Source organism: Lontra canadensis, unplaced genomic scaffold, assembly GCF_010015895.1.
Source record: "Lontra canadensis isolate GAN:19392208 unplaced genomic scaffold, GSC_riverotter_1.0 scaffold110, whole genome shotgun sequence".
Classification (NCBI taxonomy): domain Eukaryota; kingdom Metazoa; phylum Chordata; class Mammalia; order Carnivora; family Mustelidae; genus Lontra; species Lontra canadensis.
In genome coordinates, this window is record NW_022631104.1 from 2,665,789 (window position 1) to 2,672,424 (window position 6,636).

Consider the following 6,636-nt stretch of genomic DNA (forward strand, 5'->3'; position numbering starts at 1 on the left):
ACCCGGTGGACGAGGGCAGGGAGGGGGGTGGTCCGAGCAGGGGGAGGGGCAGAGGCGGGGGCGTCCGCGGGAGGGGGGTGGGGGGCGATCCAGATAGCGGGAGCTGACATTTTCATTCTTTTTTTTTTTTCAAGAGAATATTAAATCGTTTATTGATTACACATGATAGTGGATGATACACAAGCTTTAATCCCATTTATAATTTTATCTGATACCATAATTCAATTTAGATATATTGCATAGGATGTGCCAACAATCATATTAATAACTAAATCAACTCCAGGACTTTGCTTGGGTGACCTTTTAATGGGGAACTCCAGGTCACAACACATTAACTGTCAGTTCAACTACAACAAGATTTGCAGAGACAATGGGTTCTGTGCCCAAGCAGGTTGCAAATAAATTTCCAATGGAACCTGGAATCACCCTGAAGGAATTCTAACTCCACACTGTTGGGGTAATGTACCGAGGTGGCTTCAGAGTAGACTAATTTTACACAGTACATTTTAAAAAAAGACATTTATTCAGCATCATGATCAGACTATTACATTTAACCATCAACAGCATGGGTGCAAAAAAAAAAAAAAATCTACATTAAAACCCTTTGTTGGAATGCTTTACACTTTCCAAAGAACAGAAACTAAAATAACCTGTTACACAATTAGTCACAAATACAGTCCTCGAGTTTTTTTGCCCATACACATGAGTAGTGTCTAAAACATGTCTTCTTTGTAGCAGCTAGGCCTGGCCACCACTGTACTTGGCTGAGTTCACAAATCTGTTGTAACCTGTAGCCTCCCTGTCACTTCTCTGGCTCTCCTCTCCTGCTAAGCTTTGTTCCTGGCAGTAATTAAAACCTTCTACCACTGCTGTAGCTCCTGCTGCTGCTGGAACAACCATAGCCATGTTGGTTTCGTGGTTTGGCAAAGTATTGGCCTCCACCACCTTAAGGGCCAGAGCTTCTGCCTCCAAAATTGCCTCCTTTCGTGGGTCCAAAATTTGAGGATTCATTGTTGTAGTTGCCAAAATCATTATAGCTTCCGCCACCTCCAAAGTTGCTTCCATCATTACCAAATCCGTTATAGCCATCCCCACTGCCACCATATCCACCACCACCTCGACTGCCACCAAAGCCACCTCGACCACTGAAGTTTCCTCCGCGACCAAAGTTGTCATTCCCACCAAAACCACCTCCACGACCACCACCAAAGTTTCCAGAACCACTTCGACCTCTTTGACTGGATGAAGCACGAGCCATCTCCTGCTTAGAGAGCGCTTTCCTGACTTCACAGCCGTGGCCATGCACAGGATGGGATTTCTGAATGACAGTCTTGTCGACAGAGTCATGGTCATCCAATGTTACAAATGCAAATCCCCTCTTTTTGCCACTGCCTCGGTCAGTCATGATCTCCGTCGCTTCGATGTTCCCATATTGTTCGAAATCATCTCTTAGATGACATTTGTCAGTGACTTCCTTAATGCCACCCACAAAAATCTTTCTCACAGCTAAGTGGGCACCAGGTCTTTGAGAAGCTTCTCTCGACACAGCCCTGTTTGGTTCCACAACTCTTCCGTCCACCCTGTGTGGATGCGTTCATGGCTGCCTCCACCTCCTCTGCAGGGACATATGTCACAAGCCCAGAGCCTCTGGAGGACTTGGTGTTTCGATCTCTCATAGCCACCCCGTCCGTAAGTGCTCCCCAGTGCTCAGAATGGCTCCTCACAGCCTCATCGGTTGTTTCAAAGCTCAGACCTTCCATGAAGAGCTTCCGCCGCTGTTCAGGCTCTTTGGGAGACTCTGACTTGAACATGAAAGGCGGTGGGAGGGGAGACTTGAACGATGCTTGCTTGGTGGTGTCCACAGGCAGAAAGCTGGCATTTTCATTCCTGGAGAAAGAACCAGAAAATGCGGAGAGGGAGGAAGCTGGAAGTCGGCGGTTTTGGATTAGAAATTGAAAGCACCCCCGTGGACCCCGCTTGGCCACACACTCAGATGCTCCGGAGGGACGAGTCGATGTGACATGGTCCCTTGTGTGTTCGCCGGGCCCTGTTTAAGGGCTCAGATCGTCGGATTAGGACCCCCTACTCCCCTATGACCTCGTCCTGATTACATTAGGACGCCCTAACTGATTAAATTAAATTAAACTGATTAAATATAAGTTCTGGAGACCCTGTCTCCACCTAAGGTCACATTCAGAAGTCCAGGGCGGGGTGTGAGAGTTTAAACATATCTTTTGTGGGGACACAGTTCAGTGGGGTTAATGGGGTTAATAGCCAGCTCTTGCCTTTTGAAAGCCGTTCTGCTCAAAAACGAAGGAGGACTCCTGGGGAAATGGCTGATTCCAGGATTTCCCCAGGATCAAGGTAAATCTGACGCGATCTATCTGGGGACAGCATCAGCTCCCACAGGCTAAGGGCCCAGGCCCACCCGACTGCCCCCCTTCCAGAAACCATCGCAAGTGGGTGGGTGCCCCAGGCTACCTGCAGCTGCTGTGTGGTAGAGCAGGTTGGAGGGTCCCACCGCCCCCTTCCTCGGGCTGGATTAATCTGCTGGAGCAGTGCACAGACCTCAGAGAAACACGCAGGCTCACCATTTCATTAAAGGGTATCATAAGGGATGGATGCCGATGACCAGTGAAAAAATGTAAGGGATGTCCTGCCCTGGGGGACGGGAGTGTGTGTCACCCAGCTAGAAACTGCCCAGACCCCACACTGCTGGGATTTTGATGGGGGCTTCATCACCCACGCCCAATGGATCACTAAGTCTATTTCCAGACCTTGTCCCTTTTCGAGAGACTGGGGGGCAAGGAGGGGCGAGCTGCCAACTCCAAGCTCGCAGTCATGGCTCAGCCCCCAGCAGGAGCGAGCCCACCCAGAGCCAGCCCAGTAAAGGAAAGCTACTCGTACTCCCCGGGAGAGGACGAGGGTTTCAAGAGTGCTGTGTCAGCAACTGGGGGCAAAGACCAAACAAAGCAAAAAAAAAAAAAAAAAAGACCAAAAAGAAAAAGCAGGTGTCCTTCTCCCCGCCACCCCATTTTCTGAGCTCCTCTAAGAGACCTTTCCTTCTGTAGTTTGAATTTTGTATTTTTTTGTTTGTTTGTTTTTTTACCATGTATGTGAGGTTTCTTTTAAAATTCTAATATAATACTATCTCCTGGTCAGGAGCTAGTGAACAAGACGTCTCCTTGTATCTGCGCTGACATGATTTAAAGCCAGGCTGCGGGCTCTGAGACCAGGATTGCGCTGGTGGTCGGGGTCCCGCCGCATCGGGGCAGGAAGTCAGTGCAGCTAATGTTGATAATAATTTATCACCCCTGCCTTCTGGGCGGACTGAGGAAGAATGAGCAACAGCCACAAAGTAAGTGTTTGCGCGCATCATAATATTAAGCCTTTTTTTTTTTTTTTGCACTGGGAAATCTTTGGGGAGGCGCGGTGGGGGTGAATATGGCACATGAATATTTATAGGTTGTATTAGTCAGGTCTCTCCAGAGAAATAGAACCCACAGGGTGTATGTGTACATGTAAATAAATATGTACATGTATTGAGAGAGAGAGATTTATTTTAAAGAATCGGCTCGTGCAACTGGCAAGGCTTAGCAGGTCCCAGATCTGCAGGGAAGGGCGGCAGACTGGGGACCAGAGCAAGATTGCTGTTTCAGACGGAAGGCTGCCGGCCACGGCCAGAGCAGCGCATGGGGGAGGCCAGCCTTCCTGATCAGGCCTCCCTCTGCTGGGACGAGCCTACCTCCTGTGTGCAGAGCTGTCTGCTTTCCTCAAAGTCCACAGACTTAGGTGCCCGGGGGGGGCTCAGCCGCTGAAGCTTCTGCCTTCCGCTCAGATCATGATCCCAGGGTCCTGGGATCGAGCCCCTGCTCAGCGCGGGGGGGGTGGGGGTGGCTTGCTTCTCCCTCTGCCTCTGTCCCCCACCCCCCACGCTCTGTCTCTCTCTCTCTCTTTCAAATAAATAAAACCTGGCAAAAAAAACATCTACAGACATCTAGAATCCACAGCAATATCTAGAATAGTGTTTGACCAACTACCTCTGTGCTGTGGTCTAGCCATGTTGGTCCATGAATTAGAATCACGGAGATTCTGGACCAAAAGATGAGCTCCTTTTCTTTTTGTTTATTTATTTGAGAGACAGAGAGAGAGAGAGACCAAGGGGAGGGCCAGAGGGAGAAGGAAAATCTCCAGCAGACTCCCTCGAGCCTCCCCTGAGACTCTCTGAGCAGAGAGCCGGATGCAGGGCTCGATCCCAGGACCCTGAGATCACAACCTGAGCCCAAGGCAGATGCTTAACCAACTGAGCCAGCCAGGCACCCCATATCTGAGATTTCTGATTCTGTCCTCCCACCTTTTGGGTTGAGCCCGGTGTTGGGGTGAGGGTTCAGCACGCACTCCCCTCCTCTTTCTGCCCTCAGCCTTCCTGTCTTGGGAGAGAAGAGTGGAGCTGCACCCCATTTGCTGGAATCCTCCCCGTTCCCCACAGGGCCCTGACTTTGGAAGCTGACTTTTTCCTTCTGTGTTTGGAGAGCGCCGCCCTTTCTCTGAGGCCGTAAATGTGGAATAACTACTTGGAAGAATGAAGGAGGAAAGGGTGAGCGTTTAACAGGAAAAGTGGAGAAAAGCTGGATAATATTTCAAAATGTTATCCTTCTTTGCAACTGAAGGGATTCCCCTTATATCACAGCGGCCTAACGGTTATTTTGAGCCAAAGACAGCTGAGAGTTAACAGAGGCAAGAAGAGGCTTTGCTTGAACCCTCCCTTATCTGACTAAAAGTAGAGTTTCTGGGAGTGAGATCGCCATAAATCTCCTCTTTGGGGTGGCTTCGTTCCTGAGAAGGAGGTCAAGCATGAAACTATAATAAACCCTTTTCTGGAGGACCTTCGTGGCCTTGAAGAAGATGGCCTTGAAGGCAACATCACAAACCATTCTGTCTCCCATTTTATTCCCCAAAAAGCCCATTCATCTTTCCTAAAGAAATCCATTGTTCTTCCCATAGAAGCTTTTACCTACCCACTCCCTTTCCCCTGCTAGTATGTATGTGTATGTATGTGTGTGTATATAATTTAATATAAGTTAATATAAAATTTATATATATTTATATGTATATATTTATATGCATATAAATATATATTACATATATACCTATATAAATATATATACATTTTATATGTGCCCCCGTCTTTAGTGATTGAGCCAAATTACTTTGTGAATTCCTGCATGCACGCATGAATAAACTTTGTCTTTTGTCTTGCTAAGTTCGCTCCTGTCAGTTTAATTCACAGGTCTCCAAAACAGCACTGAAGAGGGTGGAAGAAAGGTAATTTTTTCCCCCTCAACACAAGTAGTAATTTTAGAGTTTTAGGTAGAATTTAGGGACTCCAGCTTCCACAGAGGGACTCTAGTGTCAGACAACCCTCCACAGGGAAGTGGTTTCTATCAAACCCCTTAAAGATTTTCACAGTAGGAACATGCTTGCTTGAAGCTGTGGAGGAAGAGTTACAAAGCCTGAGGTTTTGGGAAGGTGGCCTCAGTGCAGGTCTCAATTAATCCTAGAAAAAGGGGTCACTAATGGGAAACGTTTGCAGGCATACCTGTATCTCCAGGAACCAAAGACAATAAAGTATTATGTCTGCTTTTCCCAGTTTTTCTCTATGCTTATCTACTTTTGCTTTCTACATAATCGGACTCACGCTTGTCCTTACTGTTTTGCAACTTTAACTTATTTATTAGTTAAATATAAGATCATACTGTGAATATGAGCATTTTTTTCAGACCACGAAACATTCTCAGACATCCTGAATTCTGATGGCCGTGGAGTATTACATCACACAGATGTCCCGTGACTGTGGGTCATCGATCTCCTGGTGCTGGGACAGTAGGGTTTCCTCTGCAAGGCTTTAGTGATACAGTGTTGCTTTGAACATCTCTGTATAGAAATGTTTGTGCGAGGACCCCGGTTCTTTCTTCTTCTTTTTTAAAAATTATTTATTTCAGAAAGAGAGCATGAGTGAGCGGAAGAGCAGTGGGAGAGGGAGAAGCAGCTCCCCACTGAGCAGGGAGCCCAACATGGGGCTTGATCCCAGGACCCTGGAATCATGACCTGAGCCAAAGACAGATGTCTAGACCAGACCACAGTGTTTCCATGTTCATCACCCAGAAAGCCTCCCGTGTCCCGCCCAGTCAATGCCTACCCACTCCCCAGCAATGGCCACTATGACCGGTCGCTGTTTAATATTCTCGCCTCTCTTTGAACTTCATATAAGTAAAATCATCAATACTCACTCTCTGGCCCCTGGGCTTTTTGTCCCAACACCGCGTCTGGGAGATTCACCGGTGTTATCATACCTCTCAGTTACTCATTCTGTCTTCTCCCCCTGCACTGTAGTATTCTGATGTTGGAATATACCAAACCTACCCATTGTCCTTTAACATTGCTTCCAGTCTGGGGACCTGAGAAAGCCATGGTGAATGTCATCATACGCTTTCTCAGTGGGCATGCGCACTTATGTCCATGGTGTATACACCCAGGGATGCAATTGCTGGCCGGTCTGCTGAGCTGTAGCAGACGAGCGTCAGGTGGTTTTTTCCAAAGCGGCTGAAACAGCGTCTACAGGTCCTAGTAATATGT

At 47.6% G+C, this 6,636-nt stretch overlaps 1 pseudogene; it reads right to left on the reverse strand.

The window, feature by feature from the left end:
• Positions 1-738: 738 nt before the first annotated feature.
• On the reverse strand, positions 739-1,811 carry LOC116856482 (annotated as a pseudogene).
• Between the last annotated feature and the right edge of the window lie 4,825 nt (positions 1,812-6,636).